We start from the raw sequence: 16,240 nt of genomic DNA on the forward strand, positions 1-16,240 counted from the left end.
CAGGAGAATTTTCTCTCGAAAGAAGATGTAAGAATATCACGTTATAAGGAAATACAAATTTGCAGAGTAAAGACAAATAAGTACATATTGGAAACAGTTTACGAGAAGAAATAACGCATCATATAAAAATTAGCTTGTATCTCCTAAACAACACGTTGTAACTGGAAAAGATTTGGTGTGACGTGTAAGTCTAAAAGTGTAGCCTCAAACGAGAACCCACAGGAAAATCTTCTTTCATCAAAATTTGTTAGAAACCAAGTTTTAAGGAAATCTCGCATCGTACGAAATTATCTTGTTTTTCCTAAACAACACGTTGTAACTCGAAAAGCTTTGGTGTTGCGTGTATGTCTAAGCGTGTAGCCTCAAAAGAGAGCACACAGGAGAGTTTTCGCTCGAAAGAATATGTAAGAATACCACGTTATAAGGAAATACTGTGTTGCAGAGTAAAGACAAACACTATTGGAAACACTTTAAGAGAAGAAATAAGGCAACGAAAAAATTAGCTTGTATCTCCTAAACAACAAGTTGTAACTCGAAAAGATTTGGTGTGACTCGTACCTCTACACGTGTAGTCTCAAAAGAGAACCCACAGGAGAACTTTGTTTCGTCAAAATTTTTCAGAAAACCACGTTTTATGGAAATCTCGCATCCTGTGAAATTATCTTGTTTTTCCTAAACAACACATTGTAACTCGAAAAGCTTTGGCGTTGCGTGTATGTCTAAGCATATGGCCTCTAAAGAGAACGCACAGGAGAGTTTTCTCTTGAAAGAATATGTAAGAATACAACGTTATAAGGAAATACAGTGTTGCAGAGTAAAGACAAATACGTACTTATTGGAAACACTTTACGAGAAGAAATAACGAATCATACAAAATTAGCTTGTATCTCCTAAACAACACGTGGTAAATCGAAAGAATTTGGTGTGGCGTGTACGTCTAAACGTGTAGCCTCAAAAGAGAACCCACTGAAGAATTTTCTTTCGTCAAAATCTTTCAGAAAACTACGTTTTAAGGAAATCCCGCATCGTGCGAAATTATCTTGTTTTTCCTAAACAACCCGTTGTAACTCGAAAAGCTTTGGTGTTGCCTGTATGTCTAAGTGTGTAGCCTAAAAAGGGAACGCACAGGATAGTTTTCTCTTGAAAGAATATATAAGAATACCACGTTATAAGGAAATACAGTGTTGCAGAGTAAAGACAAGTACTTACATATTGGAAACACTTTACGAGAAGAAGTAACGCATCTTACAAAATTATGCTTGTATCTCCGAAACAACATGTTGTAACTCGAAAAGATTTGGTGTGGCATGTACGTCTAAACGTGTAGCCTCAAAAGAGAACCCACAGGAGAATTTTCTTTCGTCAAAATTTTACAGAAAACCTCGTTTTAAGGAAATCCTGCATCGTGCGAAATCATCTTCTTTTTCCTAAACAACATGTTGTAACTCGAAAAGATTTGGTGTTGCGTGTATGGGTAAGCGTGGATCCTCAAAAGAGAAGGCACAGGAGAGTTTTCTCTCGAAAGAATATATAAGAATACCACGTTATAAGGAAATACAATACGTGTTGTTTAAGAGATACAAGCTAATTTTGTATGATGCGTTATTTCTTTTCGTAAAGTGGTTCCAATACATATGTATTTGTCTTTACTCTGCAACAGTGTATTTCCTTATAACGTGGTATTCTTACATATTCTTTCGAGAGAAAACTCTCCTGTGCATTCTCTTTTGAGGCTACAAGCTTAGACATTCACGCAACACCAAAGCTTTTCGAGTTACAACGTGTTGTTTAGGAAAAACAAGATAATTTCGCACGATGCGGGATTTCCTTAAACGTGATTTTCTGAAAAATTTTGACAAAAGAAAATTCTCCTTTGGGTTCTCTTTTGATGCTACACGTTAAGACGTACACGCCACAACAATTCTTTTCGAGTTACAACGTGTAGTTTTGGAGATACAAGCTAATTTTGTACGATGCGTTATTTCTTCTAGTAAAGTGTTTCCAATAAGTACGTATTTGTCTTTACTCTGCAAAACTGTATTTCGTTATATCATAGTATTCTTACATATTCTTTCGAGAGAAAACTCTCCTCTGCCTTCTCTTTTGAGGCTACACATTTAGACATATATGCAACATCAAAGCTTTTCGAGTTACAACATGTTGTTTAGGAAAAACAAGATAATTTCGCACGATGCAGGATTTCCTTAAAACGTGGTTTTCTGACAAATTTTGACGAAAGAAAACCCTCCTGTGGGTTCTCCTTTGAGGCTACACGTTTAGTCGTACACGCCACAACAAATCTTTTCGAGTTGCAACGTGTTGTTTAGGAGATACAAGCTAATTTTGCATGATGCGTTATTTCTTCTCGTAAAGTGTTTCCAATAAGTACATATTTGTCTATACTCTGCAACATTGTATTTCCTTATAACGTAGTATTCTTATATATTCTTTCGAGAGAAAACTATCCTGTGCGTTCTCTTTGGAGGCTACACGCTTAGACATACACGCACCACCAAAGCTTTTCGAGTTACAACGTGTTGATTAGGAAAAACAGGATAATTTCGCACGATGCGGGATTTCCTTAAAATGTGGTTTTCTGACAAATTTTGACGTAAGAAAATTCTCCTGTGGGTTCTCTTTTGAGGCTACACATTTAGACGTGCACGCCACACCAAATCTTTTTGAGTTACCACGTGTTGTTTAGGAGATACAAGCAAATTTTGTACCATGCATTATTTCTTCTCATAATATGTTTCCAATACGTATGTATTTGTCTTTACTCTGCAGCAATATATTTCCTTATAACGTGGTATTCTTACATATTCTTTCGAGAGAAAAGTCTCCTGTGCATTCTCTTTTGAGACTACACGCTTACACATACACCCAACACCAAAGCTTTTCGAGTTACAATGTTTTGTTTATGAAAAACAAGATAATTGCGCACAATGCGGGATTTCCTTAAAACGTGGTTTTCTGAAAAATTTTGACGAAAGAAAATTCTCCTGTGGGTTCTCTTTTGAGGCTACATGTTTAGACGTACACGCCACACCAAATCTTTTTGAGTTACAACGTGTTGTTTAGGAGATACAAGCTAATTTTGTACGATGCGTTATTTCTTCTCCTAAAGTGTTTCCAATACGTACGTATTTGTCTTTACTCTACAACACTGTATTTCCTTATAACATGGTATTCGTACATATTCTTTCGAGAGAAAACTCTCCTGTGCATTCTCATTTGAGGCTACACGCTTAGACATACACGCAACACCAAAGCATTTCGAGTTAGAACGTGTTGTTTAGGAAAAACAAGATAATTTCGCACGATGCGGGAATTCCTTAAAACATGGTTTTCTGACAAATTTTGAGGAAATAAAATTCTCCTGTGGGTTTTCATTTGAGGCTAAACGTTTAGACGTACACGCCACACCAAATGTTTTCGAGTTACAACGTGTTCTTTAGGAGATACAAGCTAATTTTTTACGATGCTTTATATCTTCTTGTAAAGTTTAAGTGTTTCCAAAAGGAACGTATTTATCTTTAATTTGCCACAATGTATTTCCTTATAACGTGGTATTCTTACATACTCGTTCGAGAGAAATCTCTCCTGTGCGTTCTCTTTTGAGGCTACATGCTTAGACATACACGCAACACCAAAGATTTTCGAGTTACAATGTGTTGTTTAAGAAAAACAAGATAGATTCGCATGATGCGGGATTTCCTTAATAAGTGGTTTTCTGACAAATTTTGACGAAAGAAAATTCTCCTGAGGGTTCTCTTTTGAGGCTACACGTTTAGACGTACATGCCATACCAAACCTTTTCGAGTTACAACGTGTTGTTTAGGAGATACAAACTAATTTTTTACGATGCGTTATTTCTTCTCATAGAGTGTTTCAAATACCTACGTATTTGTCTTTACTCTGCAAAACTGTATTTCCTTATAATGTGGTATTCTTACATGTTCTTTCGAGAGAAAACTCTCCTGTGCGTTCTCTTTTGAGGCTACACGCTTAGACATACACGCAACATCAAAGCTTTTCGAGTTACAACGTGTTGTTTAGGAAAAACAAGATAATTTCGCACGATGAGTGATTTCCTTAACATGGATTTCTGACAAATTTTACGAACAAAAATTCTCCTGTGGGTTCTCTTTTGAGGCTACACGTTTAGACGTACACGCCACACCAAATCTTTTCGAATTACAATGTGTTGTTTAGGAGATACAAGCTAATTTTGTACGATGCGTTCTTTCTTCTCATAAAGTTTTTCAATAAGTAAGTATTTGTCTTTACTCTGCAACACTGTATTTCCTTATAACATGGTACTCTTACATATTTTTTCGAGAGAAAACTCTCCTGTGCGTTCTCATTTGAGGCTACACGCTGAGACATACACGCAACAGCAAAGCTTTTCGAGTTACGTGTTGTTTAGGAAGAACAAGATAATTTCTCACGATGCAGGATTTCCTTAAAACGTGGTTTTCTGACAAATTTTGACGAAAGAAAATTCTCCTGTCGGTTCTCTTTTGAGGCTAAACGTTTAGACGTACACGCCACACCAAATCTCTTTGAGTTGCAACTTGTTGTTTAGGAGATACAAGCTAATTTTTTTACGATGAATTATTTCTTCTCGTAAAGTTTAAGTGTTTCCAATACGTATGTATTTGCCTCTACTCTGCAACACTGTATTTCCTTATAACGTGATATTCTTACATATTCTTTCGAGAGAAAACTCTCCTGTGCATTCTCTTTGGAGGCTACACACTTAGACATTCACGCAACACCAAAGCTTTTCGAGTTACAACGTGTTGTTTAGGAAAAGCAAGATAATTTCGCATGATGCGGGATTTCCTTAAAACGTGGTTTTCTGACAAATTTTGATGAAAGAAAATTCTCCTGTGGGTTCTCTTTTGAGGCTGCACGTTTAGACGTACACGCCACACCAAATCCTTTCGAGATATAACGTGTTGTTTAGGATATACAAGCTAATTTTGTACTATGTGTTATTTCTTCTCGTAAAGCTTAAGTGTTTCCAATAAGTATGTATTTGTCTTTACTCTGCAACACTGTATTTCCTTATAACGTGGTATTCCTACATATTCTTTCAGAAGAAAACTCTCCTGTGCGTTCTCTTTTGAGGCTACACGCTTAGACATACACGCACCACCAAAGCTTTTCGAGTTGCAACATGTTGTTTAGGAAAAACAAGATAGTTTCGCACGATGCGATATTTCCTTAAAACGTGGTTTTCTGACAAATTTTGACGAAAGAAAACTCTCCTGTCGGTTCTCTTTTGAGGCTACACCTTTAGACATACACGTCACACCAAATCTTGTCGAGTTGCAACGTTTTGTTTAGGAGATACAAGCTAATTTTACATGATGCGTTATTTCTTCTCCTAAAGTGTTTCCAATAAATACAAATTTGTCTATACTCTGCCACACTGTATTTCCTTATAACGTGATATTCTTACATATTCTTTCGAGAGAAAACTCTCCTGTTCGTTCTCTTTGGAGGCTACACGCTTAGACATTCACCCAACACCAAAGCTTTTCGAGTTACAACGTGTTGTTTAGGAAAAACAAGATAATTTCGCATGATGCGGGATTTCCTTAAACATGGTTTTCTGACAAATTTTGACGAAAGAAAATTCTCCTGTGGGTTCTCTTTTGAGGCTACACGTTTAGATGTACAAGCCACACCAAATCTTTTTGAGTAACCATGTGTTGTTTCGGAGATGCAAGCTAATTTTGTACCATGCGTTATTTCTTCTCATAATGTGTTTCCAAAACGTATGTATTTGTCTTTACTCTGCAGCAATATGTTTCCTTATAACGTGGTATTCTTACATATTCTTTTGAGAGAAAACTCTCCTGTGCATTCTCTTTTGAGGCTACATGTTTAGACATACACGCAACACCAAATCCTTTCGAGTTATAACGTGTTGTTTAGGATATACAAGCTAATTTTGTACTGTTTTATTTCTTTTTTTTTTTCATTCTTTTTTTTATTCGATATAATTTATTTACATTTCAAATGATTTCCCCTTTTCTAGCCCCCCCCACTCCCCGAAAGTCCCGTAAGCCCCCTTCTCTTCCCCTGTCCTCCCTCCCACCCCTTCCCAGTTCCCCGTTCTGGTTTTGCCAAATACTGTTTCACTGAGTCTTTCCAGAAGCAGGGACCACTCCTGCTTTCTTCTTGTATCTCATTTGATGTGTGGATTATGTTTTGGGTATTCCAGTTTTCTAGGTTAATAACCACTTATTAGTTAGTGCATACCATGATTCGCCTTTTGAGTCTGGGTTACCTCACTTAGTATGATGTTCTCTAGCTCGATCCATTTGCCTAAGAATTTCATGAATTCATTGTTTCTAATGGCTGAATAGTACTCCATTATGTAGATATACCACATTTTTTGTATCCACTCTTCTGTTGAGGGATACCTGGGTTCTTTCCAGCATCTGGCAATTATAAATAGGGCTGCTATGAACATAGTAGAGCATGAATCCTTATTCCATGGTGGGGAATCCTCTGGGTATATGCCCAGGAGTGGTACAGCAGGATCTTCTGGAAGTGAGGTGCCCAGTTTTCGGAGGAACCGCCAGACTGCTTTCCAGAGTGGTTGTACCAATTTGCAACCCCACCAGCAGTGGAGGAGTGTTCCTCTTTCTCCGCACCCTCTCCAACACCTGCTGTCTCCTGAATTTTTAATCTATGTTTTATTTCTTCTCGTAAAGTTTAAGTGTTTCCAGTAAGTATTTATTTGTCTTTACTCTGCAACACTGTATTTCCTTATAACGTGGTATTCCTACATATTCTTTCGGGAGAAAACTCTCCTGTGCGTTCTCTTTTGAGGCTACATGCTTAGACATATACGCAACACCAAAGCTTTTCGAGTTACAACATGTTGTTTAGGAAAAACAAGATAATTTCGCAGGATGCAGGATTTCCTTAAAACGTGGTTTTCTGACAAATTTTGATGAAAGAAAACTCTCCTGTGGGTTCTCCTTTGAGGGTACACGTTTAGTCGTTCACGCCACACCAAATCTTTTCGAGTTACAACGTGTTGTTTAGGAGATACAAGGTAAGTTTGCATGATGTGTTATTTCTTTTCGTAAAGTGTTTCCAATAAGTACACTCTGCAACACTGTATTTCCTTATAACGTGGTATTCTTACATATTCTTTCGAGAGAAAACTATCCCTTGCGTTCTCTTTGGAGGCTACATGCTGAGACATACACGCACCACCAAAACTTTTCGAGTTACAACGTGTTGATTAGGAAAAACAAGATAATTTCCCACGATGCGGGATTTCCTTAAAAAGTGGTTTTCTGACAAATTTTGACGTAAGAAAATTCTCCTGTGGGTTCTCTTTTGAGGCTACACATTTAGACGTGCACGCCACACCAAATCTTTTTGAGTTAAAACGTGTTGTTTAGGAGATACAAGCAAATTTTGTACCATGCATTATTTCTTCTCATAATATGTTTCTAATACGTATGTATTTGTCTTTACTCTTTAGCAATATATTTCCTTTTAACGTGGTATTCTTACATATTCTTCGGAGAGAAAACTCTCCTGTGCATTCTCTTTTGAGACTACACGCTTACACATACACCCAACACCAAAGCTTTTCGAGTTACAATGTTTTGTTTATGAAAAACAAGATAATTGCGCACAATGCTGGATTTCCTTAAAACGTGGTTTTCTGACAAATTTTGACGAAAGAAAATTCTCCTGTGGGTTCTCTTTTGAGGCTACATGTTTAGACGTATACGCCACACCAAATCTTTTCGAGTTACAACGTGTTGTTTAGGAGATACAAGCTAATTTTGTACGATGCGTTATTTCTTCTCCTAAAGTGTTTCCAATATGTACGTATTTGTCTTTACTCTACAACACTGTATTTCCTTATAACATGGTATTCGTACATATTCTTTCGAGAGAAAACTCTCCTGTGCATTCTCTTTTGAGGCTACACGCTTAGACATACACGCAACACCAAAGCATTTCGAGTTACAACGTGTTGTTTAGGAAAAACAAGATAATTTCGCACGATGCGGGAATTCCTTAAAACGTGGTTTTCTGACAAATTTTGGGGAAATAAAATTCTCCTGTGGGTTTTCATTTGAGGCTAAACGTTTAGACGTACACGCCACACCAAATGTTTTCGAGTTACAACGTGTTCTTTAGGAGATACAAACTAATTTTTTACGATGCTTTATATCTTCTTGTAAAGTTTAAGTGTTTCCAAAAGGAATGTATTTATCTTTAATTTGCCACAATGAATATCCTTATAACGTGGTATTCTTACATACTCGTTCGAGAGAAATCTTTCCTGTGCGTTCTCTTTTGAGGCTACATGCTTAGACATACACGCAACACCAAAGATTTTCGAGTTACAATGTGTTGTTTAGGAAAAACAAGATAGTTTCGCATGATGCGGGATTTCCTTAATAAGTGGTTTTGTGACAAATTTTGACGAAAGAAAATTCTACTGTGGGTTCTCTTTGGAGGCTACACGTTTAGACGTACATGCCACACCAAATCTTTTCGAGTTACAACGTGTTGTTTAGGAGATACAAACTAATTTTTTACGATGCGTTATTTCTTCTCATAGAGTGTTTCAAATACATATGTATTTGTCTTTACTCTGCAAAACTGTATTTCCTTATAATGTGGTATTCTTACATGTTCTTTCGAGAGAAAACTCTCCTGTGCGTTCTCTTTTGAGGCTACACGCTTAGACATACACGCAACATCAAAGCTTTTCGAGTTACAACGTGTTGTTTAGGAAAAACAAGATAATTTCGCACGATGAGTGATTTCCTTAAAACATGGATTTCTGACAAATTTTACGAACAAAAATTCTCCTGTGGGTTCTCCTTTGAGGCTACACGTTTAGACGTACACGCCACACCAAATCTTTTCGAGTTACAATGTGTTGTTTAGGAGACACAAGCTAATTTTGTACGATGCGTTATTTCTTCTCATAAAGTTTTTCCAATAAGTATTTGTCTTTACTCTGCAACACTGTATTTCCTTATAACGTGGTATTCTTACATATTTTTTCGAGAGAAAACTCTCCTGTGCGTTCTCATTTGAGGCTACACGCTGAGACATACACGCAACAGCAAAGCTTTTCGAGTTACAACGTGTTGTTTAGGAAGAACAAGATAATTTCTCACGATGCGGGATTTCCATAAAACGTGGTTTTTTGACAAATTTTGACGAAAGAAAATTCTCCTGTGGGTTCTCTTTTGAGGCTAAACGTTTAGACGTACACGCCACACCAAATCTTTTTGAGTTGCAACTTGTTGTTTAGGAGATACAAGCTAATTTTTTTACAATGAATTATTTCTTCTTGTAAAGTTTAAGTGTTTCCAATACGTATGCATTTGCCTCTACTCTGCAACACTGTATTTCCTTATAACGTGGTATTCTTACATATTCTTTCGAGAGAAAACTCTCCTGTGCGTTCTTTTTGGAGGCTACACACTTAGACATTCACGCAACACGAAAGCTTTTCGAGGTACAACGTGTTGTTTAGGAAAAACAAGATAATTTCGCATGATGCGGGATTTCCTTAAAACGTGGTTTTCTGACAAATTTGACGAAAGAAAATTCTCCTGTGGGTTCTCTTTTGAGGATTCACGTTTAGACGTACACACCACACCAAATCCTTTTGAGTTCTAACGTGTTGTTTAGGATATACAAGCTAATTTTGTACTATGTGTTATTTCTTCTCGTAAAGCTTATGTGTTTACAATATGTATGTATTTGTCTTTACTCTGCAACACTGTATTTCCTTATAACGTAGTATTCCACTTTTCTTTCGGGAGAAAACTCTCCCGTGCGTTCTCTTTTGAGGCTACACGTTTAGACGTACACGCCACACCAAATCTTTTTGAGTTACAACTTGTTGTTTAGGAGATACAAGCTAATTTTTTAACGATGAATTATTTCTTCTCGTAAAGTTTAAGTGTTTCCAATATGTATATATTTGCCACTACGCTGCAACACTGTATTTCCTTATAACGTGGTATTCTTACATATTCTTTCGAGAGAAAACTCTCCTGTGCGTTCGCTTTGGAGGCTACACGCTTAGACATATACGCAACACCAAAGCTTTTCGAGTTACAACGTGTTTTTTAGGAAAAACAAGATAATTTCGCATGATGCGGGATTTCCTTAAAACGTGGTTTTCTGACAAATTTTGATGAAAGAAAATTCTCCTGTGGGTTCTCTTTTGAGGCTACACGTTTAGACATACACGCCACACCAAATCTTGTCGAGTTACAACGTGTTGTTTAGGAGATACAAGATAATTTTGCATGATGCGTTATTTCTTCTCCTAAAGTGTTTCCAATAAGTACATATTTGTCTAAATTCTGCAACACTGTATTTCCTTATAACGTGGTATTCTTACATATTCTTTGGAGAGAAAACTATCCTGTGCATTCTCTTTGGAGGCTACACGCTTAGACATACACGCAACACCAAAGCATTTCGAGTTAGAACGTGTTGTTTAGGAAAAACAAGATAATTTCGCACGATGCGGGAATTCCTTAAAACGTGGTTTTCTGACAAATTTTGAGGAAATAAAATTCTCCTGTGCGTTTTCATTTGAGGCTAAACGTTTAGACGTACACGCCACACCAAATGTTTTCGAGTTACAACGTGTTCTTTAGGAGATACAAGCTAATTTTTTACGATGCTTTATATCTTCTTGTAAAGTTTAAGTGTTTCCAAAAGGAATGTATTTATCTTTAATTTGCCACAATGTATTTCCTTATAACGTGGTATTCTTACATACTCGTTCGAGAGAAATCTGTCCTGTGCGTTCTCTTTTGAGGCTACATGCTTAGAAATACACGCAACACCAAAGATTTTCGAGTTACAATGTGTTGTTTAGGAAAAACAAGATAGTTTCGCATGATGCGGGATTTCCTTAATAAGTGGTTTTCTGACAAATTTTGACGAAAGAAAATTCTCCTGTAGGTTCTCTTTGGAGGCTACACGTTTAGACGTACATGCCACACCAAATCTTTTCGAGTTACAACGTGTTGTTTAGGAGATACAAACTAATTTTTTACGATGCTTTATTTCTTCTCATAGAGTGTTTCAAATACATATGTATTTGTCTTTACTCTGCAAAACTGTATTTCCTTATAATGTGGTATTCTTACATGTTCTTTCGAGAGAAAACTCTCCTGTGCGTTCTCTTTTGAGGCTACACGCTTAGACATACACGCAACATCAAAGCTTTTCGAGTTACAACGTGTTGTTTAGGAAAAACAAGATAATTTCGCACGATGTGTGATTTCCTTAAAACATGGATTTCTGACAAATTTTACGAACAAAAATTCTCCTGTGGGTTCTCCTTTGAGGCTACACGTTTAGACGTACACGCCACACCAAATCTTTTCGAGTTACAATGTGTTGTTTAGGAGATACAAGCTAATTTTGTACGATGCGTTATTTCTTCTCATAAAGTTTTTCCAATAAGTATTTGTCTTTACTCTGCAACACTGTATTTCCTTATAACGTGGTATTCTTACATATTTTTTCGAGAGAAAACTCTCCTGTGCGTTCTCATTTGAGGCTACACGCTGAGACATACACGCAACAGCAAAGCTTTTCGAGTTACAACGTGTTGTTTAGGAAGAACAAGATAATTTCTCACGATGCGGGATTTCCATAAAACGTGGTTTTTTGACAAATTTTGACGAAAGAAAATTCTCCTGTGGGTTCTCTTTTGAGGCTAAACGTTTAGACGTACACGCCACACCAAATCTTTTTGAGTTGCAACTTGTTGTTTAGGAGATACAAGCTAATTTTTTTACAATGAATTATTTCTTCTTGTAAAGTTTAAGTGCTTCCAATACGTATGCATTTGCCTCTACTCTGCAACACTGTATTTCCTTATAACGTGGTATTCTTACATATTCTTTCGAGAGAAAACTCTCCTGTGCGTTCTTTTTGGAGGCTACACACTTAGACATTCACGCAACACGAAAGCTTTTCGAGGTACAACGTGTTGTTTAGGAAAAACAAGATAATTTCGCATGATGCGGGATTTCCTTAAAACGTGGTTTTCTGACAAATTTGACGAAAGAAAATTCTCCTGTGGGTTCTCTTTTGAGGATTCACGTTTAGACGTACACACCACACCAAATCCTTTTGAGTTCTAACGTGTTGTTTAGGATATACAAGCTAATTTTGTACTATGTGTTATTTCTTCTCGTAAAGCTTATGTGTTTACAATATGTATGTATTTGTCTTTACTCTGCAACACTGTATTTCCTTATAACGTAGTATTCCACTTTTCTTTCGGGAGAAAACTCTCCCGTGCGTTCTCTTTTGAGGCTACACGTTTAGACGTACACGCCACACCAAATCTTTTTGAGTTACAACTTGTTGTTTAGGAGATACAAGCTAATTTTTTAACGATGAATTATTTCTTCTCGTAAAGTTTAAGTGTTTCCAATATGTATATATTTGCCACTACGCTGCAACACTGTATTTCCTTATAACGTGGTATTCTTACATATTCTTTCGAGAGAAAACTCTCCTGTGCGTTCGCTTTGGAGGCTACACGCTTAGACATATACGCAACACCAAAGCTTTTCGAGTTACAACGTGTTTTTTAGGAAAAACAAGATAATTTCGCATGATGCGGGATTTCCTTAAAACGTGGTTTTCTGACAAATTTTGATGAAAGAAAATTCTCCTGTGGGTTCTCTTTTGAGGCTACACGTTTAGACATACACGCCACACCAAATCTTGTCGAGTTACAACGTGTTGTTTAGGAGATACAAGATAATTTTGCATGATGCGTTATTTCTTCTCCTAAAGTGTTTCCAATAAGTACATATTTGTCTAAATTCTGCAACACTGTATTTCCTTATAACGTGGTATTCTTACATATTCTTTGGAGAGAAAACTATCCTGTGCATTCTCTTTGGAGGCTACACGCTTAGACATACACGCAACACCAAAGCATTTCGAGTTAGAACGTGTTGTTTAGGAAAAACAAGATAATTTCTCATGATGCGGGAATTCCTTAAAACGTGGTTTTCTGACAAATTTTGAGGAAATAAAATTCTCCTGTGCGTTTTCATTTGAGGCTAAACGTTTAGACGTACACGCCACACCAAATGTTTTCGAGTTACAACGTGTTCTTTAGGAGATACAAGCTAATTTTTTACGATGCTTTATATCTTCTTGTAAAGTTTAAGTGTTTCCAAAAGGAATGTATTTATCTTTAATTTGCCACAATGTATTTCCTTATAACGTGGTATTCTTACATACTCGTTCGAGAGAAATCTGTCCTGTGCGTTCTCTTTTGAGGCTACATGCTTAGACATACACGCAACACCAAAGATTTTCGAGTTACAATGTGTTGTTTAGGAAAAACAAGATAGTTTCGCATGATGCGGGATTTCCTTAATAAGTGGTTTTCTGACAAATTTTGACGAAAGAAAATTCTCCTGTAGGTTCTCTTTGGAGGCTACACGTTTAGACGTACATGCCACACCAAATCTTTTCGAGTTACAACGTGTTGTTTAGGAGATACAAACTAATTTTTTACGATGCTTTATTTCTTCTCATAGAGTGTTTCAAATACATATGTATTTGTCTTTACTCTGCAAAACTGTATTTCCTTATAATGTGGTATTCTTACATGTTCTTTCGAGAGAAAACTCTCCTGTGCATTCTCTTTTGAGGCTACACGCTTAGACATACACGCAACATCAAAGCTTTTCTAGTTACAACGTGTTGTTTAGGAAAAACAAGATAATTTCGCACGATGAGTGATTTCCTTAAAACATGGATTTCTGACAAATTTTACGAACAAAAATTCTCCTGTGGGTTCTCTTTTGAGGCTTCACGTTTAGACGTACACACCACACCAAATCTTTTCGAGTTACAATGTGTTGTTTAGGAGATACAAGCTAATTTTGTACGATGCGTTATTTCTTCTCATAAAGTTTTTCCAATAAGTATTTGTCTTTACTCTGCAACACTGTATTTCCTTATAACGTGGTATTCTTACATATTTTTTCGAGAGAAAACTCTCCTGTGCGTTCTCATTTGAGGCTACACGCTGAGACATACACGAAACAGCAAAGCTTTTCGAGTTACAACGTGTTGTTTAGGAAGAACAAGATAATTTCTCACGATGCGGGATTTCCTTAAAACGTGGTTTTCTGACAAATTTTGACGAAAGAAAATTCTCCTGTGGGTTCTCTTTTGAGGCTAAACGTTTAGACGTATACGCCACACCAAATCTTTTTGAGTTGCAACTCGTTGTTTAGGAGATACAAGCTAATTTTTTTACAATGAATTATTTCTTCTCGTAAAGTTTAAGTGTTTCCAATACGTATGTATTTGCCTCTACTCTGCAACACTGTATTTCCTTATAACGTGGTATTCTTACATATTCTTTCGAGAGAAAACTCTCCTGTGCGTTCTTTTTGGAGGCTACACACTTAGACATTCACGCAACACGAAAGCTTTTCGAGGTACAACGTGTTGTTTAGGAAAAACAAGATAATTTCGCATGATGCGGGATTTCCTTAAAACGTGGTTTTCTGACAAATTTGACGAAAGAAAATTCTCCTGTGGGTTCTCTTTTGAGGATTCACATTTAGACGTACACGCCACACCAAATCCTTTTGAGTTCTAACGTGTTGTTTAGGATATACAAGCTAATTTTGTACTATGTGTTATTTCTTCTCGTAAAGCTTAAGTGTTTCCAATATGTATGTATTTGTCTTTACTCTGCAACACTGTATTTCTTTATAACTTAGTATTCCTACTTTTCTTTCGGGAGAAAACTCTCCCGTGCGTTCTCTTTTGAGGCTACACGTTTAGACGTACACGCCACACCAAATCTTTTTGAGTTACAACTTGTTGTTTAGGAGATACAAGCTAATTTTTTAACGATGAATTATTTCTTCTCGTAAAGTTTAAGTGCTCCAATATGTATATATTTGCCTCTACTCTGCAACACTGTATTTCCTTATAACGTGGTATTCTTACATATTCTTTAGAGAGTAAACTCTCCTGTGCGTTCTCTTTGGAGGCTACACGCTTAGACATATACGCAACACCAAAGCTTTTCGAGTTACAACGTGTTGTTTAGGAAAAACAAGATAATTTCGCATGATGCGGGATTTCCTTAAAACGTGGTTTTCTGACAAATTTTGATGAAAGAAAATTCTCCTGTGGGTTCTCTTTTGAGGCTACACGTTTAGACGTACACGCCACACCAAATCCTTTCGAGTTATAACGTGTTGTTTAGGGTATACAAACTAATTTTTACTATGTGTTATTTCTTCTCGTAAAGCTTAAGTGTTTCCAATAAGTATGCGTTTGTCTTTACTCTGCAACACTGTATTTCCTTATAACGTGGTATTCCTACATATACTTTCGGAAGAAAACTCTCCTGTGCGTTCTCTTTTGAGGCTACACGCTTAGACATACACGCACCACCAAAGCTTTTCGAGTTACATGTTGTTTAGGAAAAACAAGATAATTTCGCATGATGCGGTATTTCCTTAAAACGTGGTTTTCTGACAAATTTTGACGAAAGAAAACTCTCCTGTGGGTTCTCTTTTGAGGCTACACGTTTAGACATACACGCCACACCAAATCTTGTCGAGTTACAACGTGTTGTTTAGGAGATACAAGCTAATTTTGCATGATGCGTTATTTCTTCTCCTAAAGTGTTTCCAATAAGTACATATTTGTCTAAAATCTGGAACACTGTATTTCCTTATAACGTGGTATTCTTACATATTCTTTCGAGAGAAAACCATCCTGTGCATTCTCTTTGGAGGCTACACGCTTAGAAATACATGCACCACCAAAGATTTTCGAGTTACAACATGTTGATTAGGAAAAACAAGATAATTTCGCACGATGAGGGATTTCCTTAAAACGTGGTTTTCTAACAAATTTTGACGAAAGAAAACTCTCCTGTGGGTTCTCTTTTGAGGCTACACTTTTAGACGTACACGCCACACCAAATCTTTTCGAGTTACAATGTGTTGTTTAGGACATACAAGCTAGTTTTGCAAGATGCGTTATTTCTTTCATAAAGTGCTCCCATTACATATGTATTTTCTTTACTCTGCCACACTGTATTTCTTTATAACGTGGTATTCTTACATATTCTTTCGAGAGAAAACTCTCCTGTGCGTTCTCTTTGGAGGCTACACGCTTAGACATTCAT

The sequence above is a fragment of the Apodemus sylvaticus genome, chromosome 6 (genome assembly GCF_947179515.1).
Source record: "Apodemus sylvaticus chromosome 6, mApoSyl1.1, whole genome shotgun sequence".
Lineage (NCBI taxonomy): Eukaryota > Metazoa > Chordata > Mammalia > Rodentia > Muridae > Apodemus > Apodemus sylvaticus.